Source organism: Canis lupus, chromosome 19 (assembly GCF_048164855.1).
Source record: "Canis lupus baileyi chromosome 19, mCanLup2.hap1, whole genome shotgun sequence".
NCBI classification, from domain to species: Eukaryota; Metazoa; Chordata; class Mammalia; order Carnivora; family Canidae; genus Canis; species Canis lupus.
In genome coordinates, this window is record NC_132856.1 from 31,385,015 (window position 1) to 31,412,259 (window position 27,245).

At 38.2% G+C, this 27,245-nt stretch overlaps 1 protein-coding gene, 1 long non-coding RNA gene and 1 other non-coding gene across 14 annotated transcripts in view; 1 reads left to right on the forward strand and 2 right to left on the reverse strand.

The window, feature by feature from the left end:
- FHIT (fragile histidine triad diadenosine triphosphatase) overlaps window positions 1-27,245 on the forward strand; it is a 1,386,045-nt gene that overhangs the window by 61,988 nt on the left and 1,296,812 nt on the right. The gene's annotated exons all lie outside the window — the stretch shown is intronic.
- LOC140610074 (uncharacterized) overlaps window positions 1-27,245 on the reverse strand; it is a 41,024-nt gene that overhangs the window by 12,974 nt on the left and 805 nt on the right. For both annotated transcript variants that reach the window (XR_012011851.1, XR_012011850.1), the window contains exon 2: window positions 5,035-5,072. This is a non-coding gene — a long non-coding RNA (uncharacterized lncRNA). The remainder of the gene's footprint in view (window positions 1-5,034; window positions 5,073-27,245) is intronic.
- LOC140611494 (U4 spliceosomal RNA) lies at window positions 14,760-14,893 on the reverse strand. The gene has a single exon (XR_012012647.1). It is a non-coding gene; the product is annotated as a U4 spliceosomal RNA (small nuclear RNA).

Here is a 27,245-nt window from a genome sequence, read left to right on the forward strand (position 1 = left end):
TCTGTACAGTTTTTCTTTTACAACTTTCGTGATGCCATCCAACGGCATTAAAAGGAGACCAGAGTTGCATTATGTGATGCAACTCATCACATAAAAGGCATGTTATCACTCTAAATTCAAAGTTTTAAAATAATGCATTCTAGATTCTTACCAACCTTTTAGGTTGATAGAAGATAATTTTCAGAAAACGGTAAAATCACAAGTCTCCTATAGATATAAAAAGGAGCATGCACTAAAGATTTTATTTTACTTGTGTGATAAGAGGGAACCAGGGAGATATAAGAACTGGCTTGAAGAAAAAGTTAAAATAGCACAAATTTATATAGAGTACACAAATGTTGAGATGAGTTGCAAATTGAGACAAAAGCTTTTTCCCGTGTGGGAGGAAGTCAATTAAAATCAGTACCTGTCAGGATAGACTTTACATATCTATTTGCTACCTATAATTAGGTAGTGCAAAAGAGCTTGAAGACCATTAAAAGACCGTTAACAGAACTAGAATTGGACTGTTCTGAAGAATGGGCTGTAGCTGATTTATGGTTTCCATTGAAATGCAGCCCTGTTGCCATACAGGGTAAAGGCCATCTTTGACCTTAAGGTATATGCCCTAAATATTAACTTGCAGTTTACCTTTGAAAATACAGAATGGGGGACCTCGGTGGCTTAATGGTTGAGCGTTGCCTTTGTCTCAGGTCGTGATCCCAGGGTCCTGGGATTGAGTCCTGCATTGGGTTCCCCTGAGGGAGCGTGCCTCTCCCTCTGCCTGTATCTCTGCCTCTCTCATGAATAAATAAATAATCTAAAAAAAAGTACCAAATGACCCAATATTTGACAATGTCCATACATAGGTAGATGACAAAGAAGGCATAGAGACCAACACATTATATATGGCCACAGAATGTTGGAAAAACCGGAGACATTTTATAGCCTGTAGCTCAAGCCTTCAACTGTGTAGCCTGAAGACTGGAAAGAAAAAGTGCATTTCCCCCTTAACTGGGAAAATTGAACTTCGTGGTATAAATTGACTATCCACCCAGATTGGACTGTTTATAAGAATTCATTTTCACAATTGAGCATACTCACTTGAACCAGAAAAGAACCAGAGGAGACTATACAGTTGGAAATCAGCAAAAACAGTTTGAAACCATTCCCGGAGCTCAACCCGTATTGTCTAAGACCCAAGTTGATCCAACTAGTGCAGAGTGGAGACCTTGTGCTGCTTCCTTTCTGAGAATGCAAGCTGCAACACAGCAGCTGTTGCTCTGGTTGAACCGTGCTAAATCCCTCCTAGGAGACTTGATTCCTGACTTCCTCAGTAGGAGGAAGCGCCAGTGAAATGAAACCTCCAGGTGAAATTGGGAAAGTAGAGCCTCAGGCAATTGCCATGAGGTTAAAAATTCTTTCAGAGGCATTTTATGGCCCTTTGCATTTGTGTTTGTCTGTCATATTTGAAACAACGTTTCCAAGGGTGTTTGTTACTTGTATGTCTGTAAATTCTCTTCTTGGCCTTGCAAGTTTGCAACCAGTGAAGGGCCAGAGAGAAAGTCTTACAGGCTTTGGGACCCTGTGGATTCTTTCCACCTTGTAGCATGAAAGCTGCCTTAGACAACTACTGTGGCTGAGTCCCAGTAAAATTTTACTTAGGGTGCTGCAATTTGACTTCTGCATGACTTTCGCATATCATGAAATATTGTTCTTCTTTTGCATTTTTCAACCAAATTCAAAATGTAAACATCATTCTTAGTGTGCAGCCGTACAAAGAGGCAGCTGCTCGGATTTGGCCCTTAAGCCCTGGTTTGTTGACCCCTTGCTTTGCAGAGTGGGTGGGATACAGTTGCTACATAAAGATCAGATTTTTCTGTTTCTGTTATGCTTTAGCAGATTTTCTGTTCTGTGGCTTACCCACTGAGAGACCTTTTGGCAAATAAGCTCATCTCACTGAAGTTGGATTTCTTTCTTTGTAAAATGTGATGTTCCCAAAACTCAGAATTGTTTTATGGACTAAATAAATTATGTCAAAAAATGTAGCTTCACACTTGGACCTTAAAAAGCATTGAGTAACAGTTTTATTTTTCTCCTTTGTTTCTTTCTACCTCTCGACCTTATTATTATTTTACAAGTTTTTGGCAGTAGCTGTTTCATTTTATTGTGAATCGAATTTGTGTAAAAAGCATCCAGCTTTTATATTTATATTTAATGTAAATGATATTTAATAGGAGTAGCGATATAAAATATATGTATATTAGGAGAGTCTGCTGAAGTAAAACCCTGGATTGAATCCTCATGTTAAAGCAGATAATCCACTCCTAACTCACCCATTCTGTTAGCTCATATTTCTGAGTATTGTATTTTCACGTTAGATTATTTAGTGTCACGATAAGGTTTAGTGTCAAGTGTTTTTTTTCTGATGAGAGGTTTTCCCTGACCATCCTGTCTGGAGTTGGTCCTCTGGGCTTCTCTAGCCCCTGCAGAGATGTAGGTGCCACTTCCTTACTTCATACCTGTTGCTCCTCTGCCAATACGCTAACTATGGTCAGAGGCTTTCTTCCTTAATCTCTTGGCTTATTGGCTGATTCCCCAACTCTTACAGGCTGGTAAGCAGCATGGCTGTCCTGTTCATCACTGTGTGCCCAGCGCTTCTCACATGGTGCCAGGCAAGGAGGAAGTGCTCTGTGAACACTCATTGCCAGAATGAATGGGTGACATTCATGAAAGTGATCATAATTTAGAAGCAGGGAAGAGGCTTCATTGCTCCCTGTATTATAAGCAAACATTTGGATGATTGGGTCTTAAAAAGGCTGGTGTCAACAGATTCAAGTTCAGCATGAAATGTTTTTTGTAGTAAAAACAACCTATGTCAGAAGGGACTAATTATTGTTAATAAGGAGTTAAAAAATACGAACTGCTCCTTTAAATTTGAAGTTTATAAGTAAAGACAACCAGAAGAACCATATGTCAGGGTCCAAGAAGTGCTCTAAAGAATGTCAGGCTTATTTTATTCTACAGTGTGTCTGGTGAGTGTCTGTTTCCTTGGAAAAGTAATATAAGCAAAAATAGAAGCATAGGCAGTGAGAAATAGAGGGAAAAAATATCACTGAATTTGGAATCACAATACCTGGGTTCAAGTTCTGGATCTGCAGATGACCTGGAAGGACCAGCTGTTGTGACCTTGGGCAAGTCCACTTGTCTGAATGAAATAATAGCTCTCAGGTTTTCTGTGGGGATCGACTAGTTTGCCAAATGATTGTGTAGCTTCTTAAGTGCTGTATCCAGCTAAGTTATTTTGCTTTATTTTTAATATCTTACTGTGTTTTATTTCATATCTTACTTATTGTATTATAAAGAAATTAATTATAAATCACTGGCAAAAATGGTGGTATCAGCTAGAAGGCAGTAAAGGTACACAATTTTGAATCTCTCCTACCCCATCCCTAAGACTCCTATGCAAATTCTGTTGATTGTACCAGGCAAAGGAAGTACCCTGTCTTTTCCTACTCTGGGTTTCCAGGCCTTAGGAGTCTGGACATGGTGGTGATGATGATGGGATTAATGAGAAATACAAACCAGTTATGATTAGTGTCCATATTTTGTCAGTCATTTTGCTTCTCAAAACAGTCTTGTGAGATAAGTTTTGTTCTTATTTTCCTCATAAGTAAAGTCAGGCTTAGAGAGTTTGAGTATTTGTCCTGGGCCTCAACAACTATGTGATGGCAGAGTCTGGGGGACTTTGAGGCTCATATTCTTTCTGTGCTAGCAGCTCTCTAACTTTGACAAGCATCAGATTCAACTGTAGGGCTTATTAATACCCAGATGGCTGGCTTCTCTTCCAGAATTTCTGACTTTGTACGTTTGAGGTGAGGCCTTAGAATTTCTCAGTGATACTGCCAGCATAGGGAGTACATTGAGAAGCATTCCTCTATACCATGCTGTTCTTGTTCCATAAAGAACTCAAGCTGTTTTCGTTACATGCTTTGCCTTTGTTCTGGTTCAGAATGCCCAGGAAAACCTAGCTTCTCTTGGATTTTAGAATCCTTTGGAGGAGGGGAGAAGAATTTCAGAAAGATTCTATATTGATCTAGGTCCCGTATAAAGGCTGAGGGAGTGCCGTTGGACCCTCTAACAGGTATCTCCATGATCTTCCAAAATTATTGGCACTTGCATCAAAGTATGGTGTCTCTTTTTCCTTCTCTTGAGTCTGGTTTGGTCTCAAAGTCTTCTGATTTGTAGCAGGAGTCTTCATAACCCTGTCCATTCACCAATCCTGGATCTATTGCTTCATTGATATATGCAGCAAATATTAAGGCTGCATACATTTGAACCCTCTGTGTGCCAGGTACCTGGTTGGAGCTGGGGGTAGAATGATGTGTAAAAGCAGATATGGTTCCTGCCACTGGGGACATTTATTTTAGTAAGAGAACAGATATCAGGTAAATCAGATCAAGGGGTGCCTGGATAGCTTAGTTAAGAGTGTGTCTCTTGATTTGAGCTCTGGTCAAGATCTCAGGATTGAGAGATCTAGCCCCACATGGGGCTCTGCACTCATCGGGGAGTCTGCTGGAAATTCTATCTCCCTCTACACCTCCCCCTACTAGTGCTCTCTCTTTCTCAAATAAATACATAAATCTTTCAAAAAAGAAAAATCAGATCAGTAAGTTTCAATGGTGTAAATTGCAACAAAGGAGAGGTATGTGGTGTAATGAAAGCATATAAATCAAAGGGAGATTTGAGCCAGTCTATGGAGAGGAGGGATGGTCAGAGGAAGCTTGCTTATGGAAATAATGGTTGAGTCAAAATCTGAAGGAAGAAAGTAGGTCCAGAAGCTAGAGCGGGGAGTGGGGAAGAACATTCCAGGCAGAGAAATGGCATGTGCAGAGGCTGTGAGAAGGAGCATGGCATAGTCAAATAGCAAAGGACTCTAAACTGGATATCCTGAGTCCAAGATTTATGTGTGTATTAAAGGATTATTCTCAAAAAACGAAAATTCATGACTTTCCTAGTGATGTAAAATGAACACGTATTAAAGATGATACTCACCTCATGATGAGAGAACCAGCCAGATCTTCATAACAAGTCTAAAGAGAATCGAAAGAACACGTTTATAGATCAGGAATACTGCAAATGGAGGCAAAAGTGGTTTCTGGGGTGGGGGTAGGGTCAATTAAAGCTACCATGGATGGAACAGCATTTGCGTGTTTGTAGACAAGAATTCTCTTGCATTATTATCCATTATCTTTAATTTACTGAGTTGTGAAATAGCTCTCAGAATCAGAACGTGAAAACCTGATAACTGGGAGGAGGTGCCCTTTATGATCTAGACAATGCATAGATATCCATTAAAGAACAATATCTTTTCCTACAGGTATTTTAATCATGAATATATATTTATGGTTTAGAGCTAGTTCAATTTGATCTCAAGAGGCCAATGGCTTAATTGTTGTACACTCCCCAAAAAGTATGGGTAGAATTTACTGCCAGACCATTTATACTCCACCTTGAATATGACCCACCACAATGAGGAGATTGTCCAGCTGGTTATTCCTTGTTAAATTTCTTTAAACACAAGCCTAACAGATGTCCTGTGCACAGTTTCTTCCTTCTCATGGCAGAAAGCAAGAAAAAAAAAAATCTTTGAGAGTGGCAATCAGAAAGAGACAGTAGAATTTGACCTTCATTCAGGAGCCCCTCTGAGAACAAAGGGAGACACCTTCCCAGTGAGCCTGAAAACCAAACAAGTTTTGCCAAGTTGAGGTCTGGCACAGCCTCCAGAGGGTTTGCAACAAAGAAAAAATTCCTTCAGTTGTGGCAGGTGCACTCTTCACTAGGAGAGGGATAATCATTTGGTCAATTGACAGGATGACTGGTGCTAGTGAATTGAAATTGATGATTTACTCTGTTGAAATATTAAACCAGCATTGGCAGGTACTACAATTCCTTAATTGGCAGCCACACTCAGAAGCCATGTGTTAAAAACTTCCTTGTTGTTTGAGAGAATGAAAGAATCACTCTCCCTTTAACCTTGTAAACTGGGTGTGTGCAGAACAGGGTCTGTTGTTTTCTATAGCAATGCCGTTGTGTACCAGGAGACAGAATTAGAACAGCACCTTTTAATTCAATTTGTAGCAGGTCAGAGTTCAAAACAGCAATTTTATAAATGTTTGATAAAAAATGTCACTGGTTTTGATCGAGTTGTGTTGTTAACCTCTAGCTAGAGAGGTCTTTTTTTTTTTTTCTTTTGAATTAGTGTTAATATGTCTGACTTTTCAGTGATGCATGCTGTCTCTAGTTTTGTTTCTTTTAGAAACAAAATCAGTGGATAATCCATTTCATTGGCTGGTTCAGCACAAAGATTTTATTATTTTTTTATTTTTTATTTTTATTTATTATTTATTTATTTATTATAGTCACAGACAGAGAGAGAGAGAGGCAGAGACACAGGCAGAGAGAGAAGCAGGCTCCATGCACCAGGTGCCCGATGTGGGATTCAATCCCGGGTCTCCAGGATTGTGCCCTGGGCCAAAGGCAGGCGCCAAACCGCTGCGCCACCCAGGGATCCCAGCACAAAGATTTTAAATAAAAAATGGTAAGATAAGTTATCTACCAGAGATAGCGCTGCTGATTATATATATATATATATATAATTTTTTTTCCCCAAATGTAGTTAGAGATATTAAAACTGTCTCTTAAAAATAGCAATTTGTTTCCTTCTGCTGTAATCATGGGTGAAAATGCTGTGAAATGTGTATCTTTTTTTTTTTTTTGAATTATGGGTGATTTAGTTAAAAGAAAAAAGTAAAAATGTTCTCAACCCAGGAAAGCATTCTTACTGTTTGCTAAGTCAGACCTCTAAGAGTAAACAGCTCAAAAAGCCTTCCATAATATTTATGAACAATTTCTCAATTTTATACACAGATATTTCTGTTATACTCTGCAAAGGAGATAATCCTGGCTGAACAAAAGAGAAGAGCCTTTTTTAAGATTGAATAGACTGGACAATTCAGTAGCAAAGTGCACGATTACCAATCTTTCAAGCAAAGCTTTTATGTAAGGCAACTTTATAACTTCATCCATTCCAAAGAGAAAAGCATTAAAGACCATAGGGAAAATAAAAGGCAAAAGAGGAATGGAGAAAAGTGTCCTATCCTTTACATCTCTATAGCCACTTGTTTCATGGCTACACACACTGAGTTAACCCAATTTAAAGCCACAATGTAACTTTTAAAAAGGGGTTTCACTGTTCCTCATGGCAGTCATTCTGCACAAATAATGAGCAGACATGACTGCCATTAACTTTCTTTCCTGGATTGTTTTAGAATAATACTCATCTCTTCCAGTGTACATTCCTGTGTTTTACTGCATAGGAAAAGGTAATAAGAGTCATCAATAATAACCATGTTAACATACTGCAGGGACTGTCAAGTAATAGCAATTGCTAAAAAATCAAATCAGACAAAAAAGGTTTTTTCTAATTTCCTGTGGCTCACAGAATAATTGAAGTTAAGATTTCCAAAGTCTGATCTTTACAAAGAAACAAATACTGTTCTTTTTTTCCTGTGAGTAGATGAATCCATGGGCATGATTCCTGCCTGATGGTGGATCGTGGCATGTTTCTCAAAGCTTGATTTTGCAGCCATCTGCCCCAGAATCACATGAGGCACTTGGAAACATTCAGATTCCTGGGCTCTATCCCGGACCTTAGAAGTCTGAACCTCAGGACTGGGATGTGGTGGGGTGGGGGTAGGGGCAGGAACATGCAGTTTTCTCCAGTTATCCAGGTGAGTCATTAGCACATTTAAAGTCTAAATAGTGCTTATAGGGATGAAAAGCCTGGTGATTGGAGTAAACTGTTGAATGTGATTTGGGAAGAAAATATGCAGCACTGATGGCAGATGGTGTGTATTCTTCATCTTATTCCTTCCCTCATTTCCTGATGTCAGAAACTCAAGACACAGTCATTTTAACTGGCACCAGAGTTCTTGGGAACTTCTCCTCACAAAGGTGGGCATGTGCCCACAGGCATCTCATTTTGCACTCAATTTCAGGGAGTTGATGAATCCACTGAAAGCCATCCATGCTCCTTACATCTCAGGAACTCTTTATCTGATAGGATTATTTTAAGGGGGGGGGGAGGGAAAGGGAAAATACCAAGCGAGTAAGGAAGAAACATGGCAGATACACCTAGACCACACTTCCGGTGGCCTATATAATACCCTGAATAAAAGGTGCCCATCTGGGGATGTGGATGGAGTTGAAAGGCTGTTCAAGCCTAGGGTGAGACTTTGTCTCTGAAGGAAGGGGAGCTTTTTCATAATTTGCCTTTGTATAGTTCTCATCAAACACGAGCCTAACATATCCCACCTGTTTTCAACAATGAGGCAGGCTAATTTCCTTAGTGTTTCTCTCAACAGATCAAACATTTTGTGAAGACATTAGTCCTACATATCTCCAATAGCATCACCTCAGATTGCATCGGGAGAGACACAATTATTTTTGCAATATTAGTAAGAGAAAGTGCAACTGGGGGCTGGACCAAAGCCAGAGAGAAATCAGATATTTATTAAAAAGACCCCGTTTTTTTCCCTCTCTGTAGTGATAATAGTATTGGGCAATTACACTTAGGTCTAAAAAACTACCAGCAATACTGAATCAATGTGCAAATCATGAGACTTTTCCCAGCTTACTTCTTTGTTTTGTTTTGTTTAAGTAGGCTCCACACTGGATGTGAAATGCAGCATGGGGTATGGAGCCCAATGTGGGGCTTGAACTCACAACCCTTAGATCAAGACCTGAGCTGAGATCAAGAGTCGGATGCTTAACCGACAGGGCCACCCAGGCGCTCCCCAGCCTACTTCTTTTAAGCCATCTACTCCTCAGAACTGCTTAGAAGGGTCATCTAATGGACTGCTAGAGTTTAATTGTATGTTGTTTTATGATGTCTGGCAATGTGATTCCCCTCTCTGACATAGTTTATAGAGCTTTTTAAAAATAAGGGTCATTTGCGTGTTCTCATTTGCTAAAAGGCTTTCGTTCCTTCAGTTCTGTTAGACCCTACCGCCATAGTGAACTTAGACCTGGTGTTGCTATTTTGTAAAAATGTCCTTAAAATCAACTGTCATGGGGCAGCCTCAGTGGCGCAGCGGTTTAGCGCCGCCTGCAGCCCAGGGAGTGATCCTGGAGACCCTGGATCGAGTCCCACGTCAGGCTCTCTGCATGGAGCCTGCTTCTCCCTCCGCCTGTGTCTCTGCCTCTCTCTCTATCTCTGTGTCTCTATGAATAAATAAATTAAATCTTAAAAAAAAAAACAACTGTCATGGAATATATGGACATTTCTAAAGCAGTAAATGTTATGGAAAATGTAGAAGGAGTGAACATCTGGGGACCATGTGAAGTGTTCCAGCCTTCATGTCCTGGATGATATCATATTTGTGACATAGAGAAGCAAGTACAGCGTTTATGAAAGAGCAAAAGATGAAATGCATGTGTGAATGTCCCACTATACATTTAATTAGACATTTCCATGTAACATACAGTTTCCTGAAAAGACTGGTGTTCTTCTGGCTGCCGATGGTTTTATTTGGTTACCAATTATGGAAATTAGCTGTGTTTTAGGAAGCCCTCTGAAAGATGTGCATAGATAATGAATCCTGTGACTTGCTTGGCACATTGATAGTTTCATTGATGAGAGGTTGCATAAAGTTAATAGTTGATTCTGCTTTGTGGTGACATTTACATTTAATAAAAAGTCATGTTTATTGTGGCTGTTGTATAAATGCAACTGATGTTTACTGTGCCGTGGCTAAAAATGCTATGTGGAGAATGTACACCTGAGAAGGAAATGTAGGTGACAGTACTTACTGTTATTTTTTGTTTGAAAACAGCTTGGACCTCAGGTCACAGAGATAGATTAATTATATAGTCCTCAGTTCATGGCACAACGTCATCCTTGACTCAGGCATTAACCCCATTCTGATTTACTTATTTCACAACATAACAAATAGTCATAAACCTAAAAAGGAAACAGCACCAATAATTCACGTCCAAATGTGTGCCTTTTTTATTGCATCTCTGCCTCCTAAGAGGTAACTCCTAACCTCATGATCATCATTCCTTGTTCTTTTTTTTTTTTTTTTTCTAATTTTAAGTTTTACGTATACTTCCATCAATGGCTGTTTGGTTTGTTTCTTTTCCTTTTCCTTTCCTCCTGCTATGAATGGTGCCACTATGAAAGTTTTTATACACATTTCCTAGTATATGTGAGAGAAAGTAAAACATAGCCTTGCTGGCAACAGGAACATAAACAATACTCAGAATAAGACTTAAACAGAGTCATTCTGTGACCCCATAAGGGACTAAACAAAATGACTCCTTCTCTTCTGACCATCAGTGCCTTGCTCTGAGTGGTCCCTGCTTCTAGAACAACTCCAGTGTCCTTTGATCCCACAACCCCCCAGCAGAAGGCTCTGATAATTCCCCTTTTTGGGAGTTGCCCCCAAGGTTCCTCCTTTAAAACAAAAAAAAAGATTTTATTATTTGAGAGAGAGAGAGAGAGAGAGAGAGAGAGTGCAAGTGGGGGGAGGAGCAGCGGTAGAGGCAGAGGAAGGGGGAAAAAAATCTCAAGTTGACCCCATGCTCAGCACAGAGCCCCACACGGGGCTTGATCTCATAACCCCGAGATCATGACCTGAGCTGAAACCAGGAGTCCAAGGCTTAAATGACTGAGCTCACCCAGGTGCCCCTCTAAGAGTCCTCCTTTGCTATAGGAAGTTGTAACACAAATTGAACTATCAGTGTGTTCCTGTTGGCCTTTTGTTGTTCCTGATGAGATAGGGTACAGGATTACTCAAACTTAACAATTTTTAAAAATCTTGCTAATTTCCATCCTAGTGTATTCTATCGCATTTTATTTTCATCCATTATGAAAAAAGTCTACTTGATCTGTTTCAGCACACAAGTTAAATGCACACAATTGTCTGTATATGTATTAGATGTGTCCCTTCTTTAATAGTTGGGCAGCTCCCTTCTTTTCTTTAAAGGAAGTTATATGTTTATTCTATCAGTTGTCGTGGTGTTTTAAAAGTGGAAGGTGCTTAGCATAACCTATTCTGTATTTTAGCCTGTGATACATTCATCTTTTAAAAAATTCAGCTGAAGAGTCATATCCATGTGGGTTTTTTACTTTTAGATGCCCTTCTGCTTTTAAGAGTGACCCAGAGCAGTGGTTCTCAAACTTTAGTGGACATCTAAAAATCATCCCAAGAGTCTTCATTTGAATGAGAAAGTCTAAAGGATTCTGAGGTGGAAAAGAGAGTCCTACAATGTGTTGCAAATAGGTGTATTAGTCACCATTACCTAGATGGGAGCAGATTTGTGCCTCCTCACCTAAAAGATAAAACATTGGTATGATCTTGCTAAGTATAAAATGATGATAATGAAGTAGATATTAACCTGAACTGGGACATGGTAAGTATTACACAGTAAGCTTGTGATATTCAGTGAATGAATTCGTAAAATGCAGAGGAAATCATAGAAACTGTACCTCTTATACTGTACTTGGAGGGAAGGTATTGTATTCCCTTGGATTTTTAAAATTCTGTCTGTACTCATTGCTAAGGATACATGGCAAGCCAAACAGGGTTCCTGACTAATAGAAGCTTAGGTACTTGGGTGGTACTTAGATTGACCATGAGTAAATAGTCTCAATATTACTTTTTTTAAAGAGATTTATTTATTTGAGAGAGTGAGCGAGCAGGGGGAGGGGCAGAGGGAGAGAGAATCCTCAAGAAGACTTCTGCTGAGTGCAGAACTGGATGTGGGGTTTGATCTCATGAGATCGTGACTTATGCCCAAATTGAGAGCTGGCCGCTTAACTGACTGAGCCACCCAGGCACCCCTAATCTCAACATTATTTAGGGACAGTTTTGATAAATGCTATGAAGGAGAAGTTCAGTGTGCTATGAAAGCGGGACAGGGTTCTCTCCCAGTTTGGTATCTCTCCAGGGTCAGTGCTGTTTCTGTGAAGAAGGGAGGGTTAAGTTGGTTGGTAGGCAAAGGGTCAGGGTCCCAAGATCACCCCCAGGTTCAGTGATTTGCTGAACAGGACTAAGTCACAGGACTTAGTATATAGTCATACTCATGGCTATGATTTATTAGAGCAGAAAGATAAGCAAACTCAGTAAAGGGAAAAGCATATGCAGTGAAGTCCAGAGGATACTAGGAACAAGGTTCTGAGTGTCTACTCTCAGTGGAGTTACTCAGGGATTCTCCTAATTGTGACAATACATGGGCCATGTTGTCTAATGGGGAAGCTCACTAGAGCTTCGGTGCCCAAGGTTTTTATTAGGGGCTGGTCATGTAAGTGGCTCGCCTAATATGTACCAACACTAAAGCCTCCCAAAAGGAAAGCAGGTGTTTGGGATAAACTGTATTGTTTGTACAAACAGGTTAGGCATAATGAACCATCTTTCTCAGTTCTGAGGGTCATAAGAACCCTCCTGAAATCCAAGTTTCCAGATACCAGTCAAGAGTCAACTTTGCATCCGGACTTTCAAAGGATAGCAGCCTCAGGCCTAGTGTGTTCTTTCTACACAGCATAACGCTTGAAGAAATTAGGGGTGAAATGACATGACATCAAATATGGGAAAATCTTGATCCTTGTTGGCCCTGGGTGGATGGAAACTTGGAAATTCATTATACTTATCTTTCATTGCATTTGGGAATTTTCATTAAAAAAGGTAAAGAAAGGGGTGCCGACCTGGTTCAGTAGGTTAAGTGGTTTAGCGTTTGCCTTGGCTCAGGCCATGATCCTGGGATCCTGAGATTGATTCCCATGTAGGGCTCCCTGCTCAACAGGAAGCCTGCTTCTCTCTCTCTCTCTACCCCTCTCCCTGCTTGTGCTCACTGGCTCTCTCTCTCTCTCTCTCTCTCTCTCTGTCAAATAATCAAATAAAAAAATCTGAAAAAAAAAAAAAAAAAGGTAAAAAAAAATCGTCACCAAACCTAGACCAAGAACCAAACCACAGAAACAAAAAGAAGAAAAAGAAGTGTTGACGAGGCATAAAGGGAGTTACATTTTGCTTGGTTCAGTTCAGTTTGGTTCATTTTAATTAAAAAAGCAAGTAATTGAGTACCTACTTCAGTTTAATTTGGTCAATTCAAGAAATCTTTTATATTAAGCCTGTTATTTGCCAGGCAGGGCCTTTACTTCATCCTGTGAATGGCACACATATCAGCAAAACACCTTGTCTTTGTGTCCGTGGGCTCATCTCTGAAATGGGTGTGTTTATGAGATCCCTCCCTCACTTGGATGTTGCAAAGAATTGTTGGAAGGTGAGAGAAACCAGCTGCTGCCAGTTTCATCAGCAGCCATCAGTGCTATGATAAATGCAGTTTGCTACCTTAGGGAGGTGTGCACTTGATTCTCTCATTGGCTTAGAAGAATATTCAATGAGGCAGAACCTTCCTGAGGGGAGCAGACATGATGACAGGGATTTTGCCCTGGAGAATTGCCTTTGGCAGTGGCTTGGCAGAGGAAGAGGGCCTGTCCCTGTCGGGTCTTCCCTTTGAGATCTGGAGTGGAAGGCGAGATGATGGGCGCTAGCTTTTATTTAAAAGAGAATAGATAAGCTATTGAATTGGAGCACACCAAAGGTGGCTTTATTTGAAAATGCTTTCAAAAGCTGTTTTGACAAGACCGGGGAGGAGGCAGTGGTATCATTAAATAAGCTGGCAACTTTTGTAACCAGCTTTTTTGGTTTTCCACCTCAAGGGAGAGTCAATAAACTTTGATTCCCAACATTAATGTAATTATTTTGATTTTTCTGGCTCATTCTAGGGAAGGCTGCAGAGCTGCAATATCAGATGGCCGAAAGCAATTCAGAAATCCTGTGTCCCCAAGGACACCCGTTGCCGTTCAGAAGTAGCAGGAGAGGGGGTGGAATAAATCATTTCCTCTGATCTTGTTAGTGTTGAGAATATTACGGAGAAGCAAATGCATTGCAGCGCTAATACCAGAAGGCTACTGCTGGCAGAGGGGAAAAAAATAACAAAATTTCCCTGCTTTTTTAAAGGTTTGCTTTAAATATGATTTCCTCCTTATATATTTTTAAGATTGTTGTATGAGGAGTTTCCTCCTCCCTTCTGATTCTGAAGGTTCTTCCTTCTCTTTTGTCATGGTGTCTGTCATCCAAGGATTTTCCCTGGTACTGCTCCTAGCAGCTGTAGTCTACTCCGTAACGGCAATTGTTACTCTGGTAATATGTTGGGTTCATTTGGTGTAAATGGTCCTATCATTCTGGGAGGTTTCCTTGGGCCCAGTGAGAAATGGCTTCGTGAATAATCAGATGTGCTTGGCTAGACTGACCCGTGGGAGTACAGGGACCACCCCCCCAGAAAATGTGCCCTATTTAATTTTTTAAATGTCAGCTGATTTGGGGTTTTTTAAATGATAAGCAGTCACAAAAGGAATAGAGTAATTGAAATTTCCTAATGATGGGAGCAGAGTCAAAGGATATATATATGTATATAATTTTTTTAAAAAAATTTTATTTATTCATGAGAGACAGAGAGAGAGAGAGAGCCAGAGAGAGAGAGAGGCAGAGACACAGGCAGAGGGAGAAGCAGGCTCCATGTAGGGAGCCTGATTTGGGACTCCATCCCAGGACTCCAGAATCATGCCCCGGGCTGAAGGCAGGTGCTAAACCACTGAGCCACCCAGGCATCCCATATTTTTTTGAGAACTTAAACTTCGATCAGAGGAGACGTATATAGTTGTAAATGTTTCTTCCTCTTGTTTTCTAAGCAATGAATTTAAAAGATGATATTACTATGTATTTTCAATTAGCAATAATTGTGCCTCAGATAAACCTCATTGGCTATGATACTGGCACTGTGCAAAGATATGATGATATGTATGTATTTACATAACTTTTTTTTTTAACTTCAAGGATTTGTTAACAATAATTTAAGGCTGGGCTCCTCTTACTGTAAATTGTAAACAAACCTTGAGGCCTAGGCCAGGGGCACTGGCTGTAAATCATCATTGTCATAATAATAGCCACAACTAGGCCTTGACTTTCAGAGTGCTGTGAACATTGTTTCCTGGAAGCAAATTTTAACTTACAAGTTTTAGGTATCTGATATTAGAGGACCAGCAGGCCAGAAAAACATTCCTTTCTCAAGTATATCTTTACATGAGAAGGGATTTCTGCTTTTTATTTCTCCAGTGATCTTCTGAATTTTAGATTCCATATGCATCACTGAAATTATCTGTCATATCAAAGCCACAAAGCCAAGGAGTGAAGTCAGTTTGTTTAGAATTTTGAGGACTGGAGAACTTAGCAATTTCAACTTTTTCCAACTGGTTGACCATTATCATCAGTCATATGATTAGTCTCCACACCCTATTTTCTACCCTCTAAAAATTATACTTCCTCCATTCTAAGAAGCATAGATTTTCCATAGTTTATTGTGTCTTGAATAATGACATCTTAAAATTGATATGTTCCTTTAGTATTATATTTCTTCATGTTCTCTGAAAAGCCAGTGGCATATTTCAATTTACGACATTTTAGATTCCAGGATATATATCTCAAATTCCCCTCATCTCTGTTACTGTCACCTGACTTTAGGCCACCACTGTCTCTTATTTAGACCATTGGAACAGCTGTCTAACTGGCCTACCTATTTCCGATCCTATATTGACGCCATACTGATCTTATGAAAGCACAGATACAATCTTGTCATTCTTCTGTTTAAAATCCTTTAATGGCCTTCTGTTGCTTCTAAGATAGAGTCCTGAAACATTACAGCAGTTTACAGAACTTTGCCTGACCTGGCACTTACTTCCTTCATCCATCTCATCTCAGAGCTTCTCCTCCACTGCCAACCTCCATGCTATGACTCAGAGCATCCCCAAATTCAGTTATTCAATAGGAGCCATATATTTACCATATTCTTGTTCTCCCTGTACTAATACATATATATTGGAAACTTAGGTGAAAATCATTTTTTTAAGATTTTTTTTTTTTTTTTTGAGAGAGAGAGAGAAAAGAGGGAGAAAGAGTGGGGGGAGGGATGGGGAGACGGAGAAAGAGAATCTTCAGCAGACTCCGTGTTGAGCGGGGAGCCCCATGTGGTACTCAGTCCTACAGGATCCTGAGATCATGACCTGAGTGAAAATCAAGAGTCAGATGCTAACCTACTGAGCCACTCAGGTACCCCTACCTGTACTGATACTTACTAAAAGAGAAAAATTTACTTATTTTTTTCTTAAATTTATTTTAAAAGGAAACTTTGTCTCATGACACTATGTGGAAACTAGTATTCTTCTAATACACATCTTAAAACACTTGAGCTTATTAAAATGGAAAAGTTAGCCCTTTACTCAACAAAACTCTGTGCCTTAATTGGTTCACTCACCACCTTTTAGCAGCAGATTTCTCTGAGCTCAAGTAAAAAACTGTCTATTCTTTCAGTGTTTTTTACAAGAGGAGGATTCTGGTTTTGAGAGTTTGGCCTCTCTTCCTATCTTGCCCGATCCCTTCTCTACTTAGCTAATTCTTCCTTATCTTCTGAGTTTTAGCTTAAGCAACTACCACTCAACTATTTAATCTCATCAGATGAGTGCCTTCCTTTTATAAAAAAAAACAGTTTATGTTCTCTTTATATCATAGAATGAAATACATTTGATAATATTGCCTATACCCACTCCCCACATACTTTTAAAAATTGGTATAATGCTTTAACTAGTAAGGTAAAGGAAAGAGAAAAGGGAAGTGAGTTACAATAAACAAAATATTTTGGTGTAAATGGCAAAGCACAGCTCCACTTGAAGACAGTGAATCAGTTGATTGCTTTATCTACTTGATCTGAATAAAATTGGATCTAAGAGAAGATTTAGAAGCTATTCTGTGGAAGAAGTACAGAAATGGAAGAAGAGAGGTATGGGAACACTAGAATAAAAACTAGTTTTGGGAGAAAGAATGACATGTGATGAGAAAAAGAGGGAAATAAATGTAGTTGAAGTAGGGCTCACATGCTGAGATTAATTACACAGCTTTGAGGTAGAGACCATAAGCAAGTCTGGCCTTCCTGGAAATTAGTTGGACTTATTTGTACGGCAAGTTGCAAAATAATTCTGTTATGATGAGAGACCAAGGAGTATTGAAGAATCACAAGAATACCTCTAATATTGAAATCCTTCCTCAGCTTGTGGCATATATTTGGTCTCTAGTTCTTAAAAAGCCTGTCAGTAGGCAACAGGGAATAGGAAATGGATTGGAAAAAGAAACAGTAATATAAAAAGTCATAAAGAAGTTGTGTGGGAGACCTCTAGGGACAGTTTCAGTGTAAGACGGAGAAACAAGAGGCAAATCCAAAGTAAGTAAATAATTTTAATCAGTAATTTTTACAATACAGATTTTTTTTTATCACCGTGCTGCAGAATTTTTAAAAGGTATATATTATGCCAATAAAATGAAATATTTAAAGATCCTCTCAATGAATACATTTTGGAATATCCCCAGGTGTCATGGGTCATGGCCAACTTAATACTATTTGCTGCTTAGCCTATTTTTCTCTTACATATTTGCATGGGACAGATACCAATGCAGACTAATGCCATTGTGTTTTATATTGGTAGACTGAGTCTCATAAGCCCTGCTGCTGTCAATGTTGTGATTTTTCTGAAATAGTGAACAATTGGTAAAGGGCTGAACAAAAAAGTACAGTCTTCCTTTGGTATGCATGTCAGTTTCATGCCTGAAAAATTCAATGAAAATTAAAAACGTGCAAAAAATATATAAAGCAGATAACCATAAATTGTTTTTCTTCTACCTGTGTGAATGTCTGGTGGGACATGTGAAAGTCATGAAGCACAGGAAACCATTTTTCATTGTGTGGGCCTATCCTGTACATCTAGCATCCCTGGAGACCTTCAGAGAGTCACACTCCCCATTGGTGAGATAGCCCCTCACAATTCCAAAAAAAACACCTTAGAGGACGATATCCACCCCAATGAGAACTACCAATGTAAAAGCTTTCAGAGAGCTCTGCATTTTACCTCTTTACAGCACACTTCTAATAATTTGATCCTTGCCTCTTGTTCTCTGGCAAATTGAAGGTCCCATAAGTCCAGAGATGGTTGAACCATTTACCATTGTATTCCCTATGTCTGGGGCAATGGCAAACACACCAAAGACTTTCACAAATCATTTACTGAATGCACAAAAAGACCTTAGCTTCTTAGGTTCCATTTAGTTACCTTTTTCAGTCCATTGGAGAGACTTGGGAGAGTCTCAGTTTATATCAGTTGCCTCTGCATCTTGTCTAGGTTAGCATTTATCCTGAATATGCAGATAGCGGGGGTTCAGATCATCACCCCAAAATATGTCACTTTGGCATATTGATTATTTTGAATTAAAGATACTTTAATAAATTGCCAGTGCAAGGGGGATACTCTGACCCTCTTTAGTCCTGAAAGTAGTAGATCATCTCTGCTATAAAAGGTATCTGTTCTGTACAACATGGGTACAGGGATCCTTATGATTATCTATAGGGAACTTAGGGCCAAGAAGGCTATATTAACAAACCTTGTTAAGACAGAACCCGTATTTTCCTAGTTACTTCTTCACGATTTACGACCTATAGGCCAAACCCTTTTGTCATATCAATTCTTCACATATTTATTGTTTCTTCATCTAAAAGATAAAAGTTTCCTCTCTGGTAACTTCTTTGGGTCTTTATTCTCTTGTAAAGGCTCTCATAAACATGTAAAAAGTCACTGAAGTTTATATTTTATTGAAGTTTTATTTTCTCTTGTCAATCTATCTTAGACACCCAAAGAAGGTGGAGGAAGAAAGGAGGATTTTTCCTCCCCTACGACACACACACACACACACACACACACACACACACACACGCAAACACACAAAAACACACGTCCATATTTTAAATAAAAATAATTTTATTTTTGGAAACTATTTTGGAATAGGACTATTTTTTAAATGTCTTCCACTATAATAAAATCCAACTTGTAAATGAGCAAGTAAATATTTTAAAATTTAAGTAATATTGGGGTGCCTGGGTGGCTCATTTGGTTAGGCCTCTGACTCTTGGTTTTGACTCAGGTCGTGATCTCAGGGTTGTGAGATTGAACCTCACATGGGCTCTATGACCAGCGCAGAGTTTGCTTGGTATTCTTTCTCTCCTTCTCCCTCTGTGTCTCGCCCTGCTTGCAATCTCTCTGTCTCTAAAATAAATAAATAAATAAGTAAATAAATAAATATCATAAAATCTTTTTACAAAATTAAATAATATTTATTTTTAGCACCCCTTTTAGTCTCAGTTTTTCAGTCTGGAGGATAATTTATAGCCATCCTATCTGTGATTCTTAGCAACATGATGACAAGATTGTATTTGTCATCATCCCTAGAGAAAACCCTTCTTTTCCCTAGCATAGGCTAGATACCATGGACATGTCATCTATGACTCCACATCCACTGGTCCCATTTCAGTGGTTTCTCAGTTCCCTAACTTTTTTCCCTGAATGGTGATGACCTTTCAGCTCTGACATATTGGCCTCTTGATTATTTGATAGGTTTACTTTTAACTTTATAATTATACTTCTTTCTCCATTATTCTTTCAGCTAGAGAGAAGTTTTAATTGTTAAAACTAAAAATTGAAATCATGTTCCTATGGCAAATTTCATCCTTTGGAAATCTTTCCATTGGAAGCAACGAAGTTTCAGGAGGAGGAGCAATAAGTATTTTTCTAGGGTCCCAGCAAGGTTTATAATTCTTTTATCTTGGTTTGAACTCTGCATCTGGGAGCATAAAATTGTTACAAATTTATGCTTTGAGTTTTGTACGTTCCCTTTCTCTTAGATTGAAACTGTGAAGTTCTGATTTTTAAGTATTTTCTTTTAGTTTAAAATACAATGGCCATAAAAAAATACTAGATCTCACTTTAAAATTAAAAATTTTATGTCATATATTTCTTTTGTAAGATTTAATCTGAGAGAAAATAGTATATATGCCTACAAAAAAGACTTGCACAAGGATGTTCATAGCAGCTTATCATAATAGCCCAAGATGTGAGAAAATCCAATGTCTCTCAGTGGGTGAACAAGTAAACAATTGTGGTGTGTAGTCATACAATGGGTTACTACTCAGCAATAAAGGGTAACAACTGATATATACAACAGTATGAGTGCATCTCAAAAACATTATGTTGACAAAAGAAGCCACAAACTTCAGAAGAGTCTACACTGTGTGATTCTACTTATATAAAACTCAGGAACCAGACTTAATGAATCAATGGTGATAGAAGATAGAAACATGGAAGGATAGAAAGCTATTGCCTGGAAAAGATCACAAGGGAACTTTCTGGAAATAAATTTATATCTTGTTTTTGGTGGAGGATCCTTGAGCTTATACATATGAAGATGTCAAGGAGCTGTGGACTTAAGATTTGCATATTCTATTGTATGTAAATCATTCCTCTAACAGAGAAGAAAAATACATATAAAGTTGCTTTTTCATTAAAAAGCGATGTGTGTTTGTTTAGAAAAGTGAATAAAAGTCCAAAGACATTAAATTATTCATAGTCTCATCACATAAATAATTTGGTTAATTTTTTCCTGTCTTTTGACCAGGCATTGATTTCCCCCACACACTGCCCCTTTTCTTCCCTCTATCCCTCTTTTCCCCTCTTTCTCTCTTTTTGACATATTTAATGCTTGAATTTAACTGGACTTCCAAATTTGGGAATAATTCTTTCTGAGAGAAAAGGATTTCCAGAGGGCACTTTTTGTTCATTTATGAAGTCACATCCATGACAGATAGCCTTCACATTAAAAAAAAAAAGTTTCATAAATATACTAAGTGATAAGAGCAAAGGTAGCTAGAAAGAACCTGGGATTTTCTATTTTATTAATTTTACTTTATTATTTTATTTTGTTTATTATTATTTTAAATATTTTATTTATTCAGGAGAGACATAGGAAGAGACATAGGCAGAGGGGGACGCAGGCTTTCTGTGGGGAGCCTGATGCAGAACCCGATTCTGGGACCCCGGGATCATGCCTTGAGCTGAAGGCAAATGCTCAACCACTGAGTCACCCAGCTGCCCTGAACCTGAGATTTTTTAATTTTTTCTTTTCTAAAGGGAAAAAAAGCACTGGCTCTTCTGTAAATGAATAATAAATTTCCCTGATTCTCCGTATCTTTTTGTTTATGTTTTTCTGTTCACTGATCTTATATTGTACTTGTAAGCAGGGTTGCTGCCATAGATGAATCATTCTAAACTCATGGATGTAAATAATATTTTATATGTTTTTATATATTTAAAGTTCTTCAAATTTTAATCAATTTTTTCTAGTCTTCAGAGAATAGCCATGAAGGACTCGGTGTTACGAAATTTGGGGGTATTGTGCAGCCTTACAATTCATCACACACTGTTCTTAAAATTCATATTTCAGCATATTAAAATTGGATCCCAAGATCCTTTGTGGAAGAGCCTTGGCACCCTGACTCACCTTATATTGAGCCAACATGACAGAAAAATACATCATTTTTCTCTACCGTGAAAGGAAACAAGTGTGAAAATAATGGGAAAGATGTGCAGTTTAAAACAAAGCAACATAATTTGCACTGTGAGTTGCTTAATGTATTATATAGTTATTATCTCACTTAAGCTCCCCAGGTAATATAATTGCTAATATTAAAAAATCTGTTTTGTTTTGTCACCTCAACAGAACATTTTGCCTTGAGACTTAATTAATGCATTTCTCTCTTAAGCATGTGTTTTAGACACAATGGGTGTACCCTTAAATAACCTTCAGGAACACTACACATTTATGCACTGTTTTGAGAGGCAGAAAACAACCATAAAAAGAACTTGGCACTCTATATTCTCTCTGTAACCAGAAGAGAAGAGTTTTGTTGGAATCATCTTTATTAGAGGCAGCTGTCAGTATGGATTTTTTCCCCCTGGATGAAAACAAAAGGTGTTACAGAGGAATGTACATAAAGATAGCACCCATGAGGCATTAGGATAAATAAAAGTAGGCAATATTAATGATGCTCATTAGCAGATGTCACTGTTGGGGATGAAGTAAATTCTATGCCAAAGTGTTTCATATATTACACTTTTCAAAACTGTCAACTTTTTGACTTTGATGTATGTTCACGTGAATGGTTTTAATAAGTTCCTACAACCCTTTCTTTGCATATGCCCTGAAGAATTCTGTGGAATCGCTGGCAGCAATATCACAAAGACATTTTTGCCAAATGATTGGTGCTTTACTTGGAAATGTGAAGGCTCAGATCATTACATTCCCACTTACTCGTGGTGCAAATATTTGTCTAAGAATTAGTTAAAAAATACTGTATGACCAAATTGATTTTATAGTTTAAAGCAATCTTCCACAGGCTGTTGCCTGTATAACTAATAGAATTACGTATGCATAAAACTGCTTTTACTGTAGAAGCCAAAATGCAGAATAATAGCTTGTCAAACTGTCATTTGCAAGTGAGATCATAGATTTTATAGTCCAAATTAGGTTGTGTTCTTTTCCTTTTTGTCAGGTCATATTCTAATAACCATATTGTGCACTAAACCCTGTGATTATCCCAACACTTGACAGATGGTAGGCTGTTAATTTGTATGTAAGAGACAGTGATTGCCAGCACCCTAGCAGTATTCAACAAAATATGAAATGTCAAAATCCACTTTTGGTTACGTTTTGCTTGACTTCATTTTAGCAAAGTAATGCTAGGCAGAAGAGTTTTAGTAGCTTAGCATGTTTACTTTTACTATACCGAATGGTTTTACTAACTTCTAGAAATAGAAAGAATTAAGGAAGAAGTAATTTTTCTTGTTGATGTTGTTCTTTCCACTTTCCTATGGAGAGTGTAGTGGTCATTAGGCTAAGGGGTTAATTGAAGGGGCTGCCATGAGAGCTGGGAGCAGACAAAATTTAATTGCTCAATATTGAAGATAATTGTTGCATAAGAGTAGCATACACTAATGTTTGGAAGTATAGTGGGGGTCAAAATAATTTAAAAGTTTAAGTTAAAAGTGCATTGGCAAATCCACTAAAAAACTATTAGAACTAATAAACGAGTTCAGCAATGTGGCAAGATATAAGATCAATATACAAAAATCAATTTTATTTCTGTACACTGGCAATGAAAAATCTCCAAATGATACTATGAAAACAATCCCACTTATAACAGTAGCAAAAAAAAAAAATGCATAGAAATAAACATGACACAGGAAGTAAGGAAGTACAAGACTGATATACTAAAAACTGTAAAATATTGTTGAAAGGGATTAAAGAATGAATAAATGGAAATATATCCTATATGTATGGATCAGAAAACTTTGTTCCAAATAATCCACAGCCTCAACATAATCCTTTTCAAGTCCCAGGTGTTTTTTTTTCTTTGGAAGTGAACAAACTGATCCTAAAATTCCTTTAGAACTGCAAGGGACCCAGAATACCCAAAACAATCTTGAAAAAGAAGAAGAAAGTTGTAGGACTCTCATTACCTGACTTCAGAACTTACTAGAAAACTGTAGTAATCAAGTTTATGTGATACTAATGTAAGAATAAATTAACAGAATAGAATTGAGAGTCCAGAAATAAACCCTCATGTTTATGGTAATTTGTTTTTTGACAAGAGTGCCAAGACAGTTCAATGGGGGAAACAGTCTTTTCAACAAGCGTTGACAGGACAACTGGATATACACATGCAAAAAAAATGAATTTAGACTTCTACCTCACAGTTAGTCAAAATGCATCACAGACCTAAATGTAAGAACTAATATTTAAAGCTCCTAGGATAAAATAAGAGTTAATTTTTGTGACCTTAGGTTAGGTTCCTTAGATCTAACACCAAAAGCACAGATAACAAAATACAAAATCAATAATTTGATTTCATTGAAATTAAAACTTTTGTCAGAGGACACCATCAAGCAATTGAAAAAATGGCCCATGGATGAAAGAAAATCATATATTTGACAAGAGACTTTGTATACATGCGTAAAAACTTACAGCTCCAGAATAGAAAGACAAATAGTCCAATTGAAAAATGGGCGAAGGACCTGATGAAACAATTTTCTGAAGAAGGTATACAAATGGTTAATAAGCACGTGAAAACATCCCCAACAATTTTCATCATTGAGGAAAGCAAATCAAATCAAAACCATAATTAAATACCACTTTTAGGGCAGCCTGGGTGGCTCAGCAGTTTAGCACTGCCTTCAGTCCAGGGTGTGATCCTGGGGACCCAGGATCGAGTCCCATGCTGGGCTCCCTGCATGAGCCCGCTTCTCCCTCTACCTGTGTCTCTGTGCCTCTCTCTCTCTCTCTCTCTCATGAATAAATAAAATCTTAAAAAAAATAAGATAAAAATATAAATACCACTTTTATGTGCACCAAAACAGCTAGCATAAAATTAACAATGGCAAATTTTGGTGAGGATATGGAGAAATTAGAACTTTCATGTGTTGTTGGTAGGATTGTAAAGTGATATGGCCACTTTGGAAAACTGTTTATCATTCCCAAAAGGTTAAACATAGAATTATAAAATGACCCAGCAATTCCACACCTAGGTCATTTGCAATCCTTGTTATACCCAAGAGAACTGAAAACCTATATCTACACAAAACCTTATACATTAATGTTCATACAACATTATTCATAATAGCCAAAAAAAAAAAAAGTAGAAAGAATCCAAATGTCCAATTACAATGAAAGGAAACAAATGTGGTATATCCATACAGTGGAATGTTATTCAATCTTAAAAAAGAATTAAGTATTGATACATGCTACAACATGAATTTACCTTGAAAATATGCTAAGTGAGAAAAGCCAGTCACAAAAGCCGCATGCTATATGATTCCATTGATATGAAATGGGAACCTACTCTATGGATTTGTCTATTCTGGACATTTCACTTTAATAGATGTAGTTAATATTTTGCCTTTTTGCGTGTGCTATGCCTCAAATATCAATTCTTCCTTCTCTTTCTTTCTTTCTTTCTTTCTTTCTTTCTTTCTTTCTTTCTTTCTTTCTTTCCTTCCTTTCCTTTCCTTTCCTTTCCTTTCCTTTCCTTTCCTTTCCTTTCCTTTCCTTTCCTTTCCTTTCCTTTCCTTTCCTTTCCTTTCTTTCCTCTTCTTTTTAAAAATATTTTATTTACTTATTCATGAGAGACACAGAGAGACAGAGAGGGAGAGGCAGAGACACAGGCAGAGGAAGAAGTAGGCTCCCCACAAAGAGCAGGATGTGGAACACCATCCTGGATCCTGGGATCGCACCCTTAGCCAAAGGCATATGCTCAACCGCTGAGCCACCCAGGCATCCTGAATATGGTTTTTAAAGGCCAATAGCCTGATTGTATTATTTTTAAACAATTTCTTATTTTTTAACAGCCTAATTTTAAATGTTAACAATTACTCCAGTATATTTGGATCACTCTTTTTGATATGGCATGTTTTAAGAAAATCCTAGTGAAAACAAGGTAATTTATAGAAACTTTGTGGGATAATTTTTCATTTGAAAGAGATTTAAATGTTATAAACATTATTTTTCATTGTCATTTTAAAAAAAGATTTTATTTATTTATTCATGAGAGACATAGAGAGAGGCAGAAACACAGGCAGAGGGAGAAGCAGGCTCCATGCAGGGAGCCCGATGTGGAACTCGATCCCCGGACTCCAGGATCATGCCCTGGGCTGAAGGCAGGCGCTAAACCACTGAACCACCCAGGGATTCCCTCATTGTCATTTTTATAAGAATCATTTTTTTATGGTTGCAGATCTTTTCATATTGTCACCCAATAAGGTATTGAAGCATAATACAAGAATTTCATAGATGGACTGGAAAATCTCTTGCCCGTTCGTTAAAGGAGGACGAAAGGAAGAGGGCCTTGCTGGGTCAGTTGGTAGAGCTTGTAACTCTAGATCTCAGGGTCAAGAGTTTCATGTTGAGCACGGAACCCACTTAAAATAAATAAATTAAAAATAAAAGAGAAGGAAAGGTAATCACAGCTGGTTAGGAAACCCAGGTATCTTTTTCCCACTTCAGTGATTGGAGTCCCATTCAAACACACCAGTTGCCTTGATTTATTTAGCATGCAGTTCTCAGGAGCACATCCATAGTGGGAATTGATGTAAAATCGCATTGTTCTTAGGTATTGGGGGAGGGGGCAGATACAAGATGAAAGTTTAATACTAAAGCTGCTTTTGACTCAGCAGATTAAACTTTTAATATCAGGGAGAAAAAGGAGAGCAGAAGAGAGCAACCTGGTATTTTCTATGCTAAGAGTGAAACTGAAATGAGAAAAAAAGATATAATCAGAACCCACCACCATTCTATTTCAGCTCAGCATGTAATTCTCAGTTTAAAATAAAAAATTTTTAAAGAGAAGGTATTTTAAGATAATATCTACATGAGCCATTTCTGTGAAAAGCTAGTAAAGCTTTCACTCGCCGCCACCCGCCCCTCCCCGAGAAATTGCTTTGCAATTGTGAGGGTGCTGAGTTGCTGGAGGTGGTTTGGTCGTTGCAGATGTGTGAATGAGCTGATCTGCATGAAACCTGAATAGTAAATGAGAGACCCTGGTGGGGCCAGGCTGAACTGTCGTCTCCACAGGGTTGCAGATTTGCACCAGAATGAAGCCCTGGGTAACCAAGCAAGCTATTGCAAGGAGCTGGTTAAAAGCTTAGTAACTTGCTTGAGTGTTTTTGAGAACTGACATTGCCATTACAATCCTGAGAAAGCTGGAGTCCACTGTGGGTCACTCAATTGATGAAACTATAAATGACCTCCATTTTTGACAGAATCGGGAGAACATGAAGCAGAGGACATCAGTCTTTGATTTTCTTTCTATCTTCCTTTTTTTTTGCCAGAAGCTGTAAAAAGGAACTTGAAGCCACATCCAGGCGCGATAGCTTCCTGTGTTCTGTTTCTGAGATACATTCTTCAGGCTTTTGGTGGAATGGCTGGGAGAGGTGTTTGGTATTGACATTCAAATGAAAGAATCAGATATCTCTCCAGGCTACAGAATTTCTTTATCTGACATTGCCACAACAAGCAGATCAGAGGTATTTGTGGTATCCCTCTTGGTTCTTTTATATTCTAACTGCTAAATGAAAGGAGCAACAACTAAAACTTATCTTTGAAAAGGAGAAGTCCATTATTGGGGTCTTTGAAGCTTTGACGAGTGAGCACACTGTACTTGGG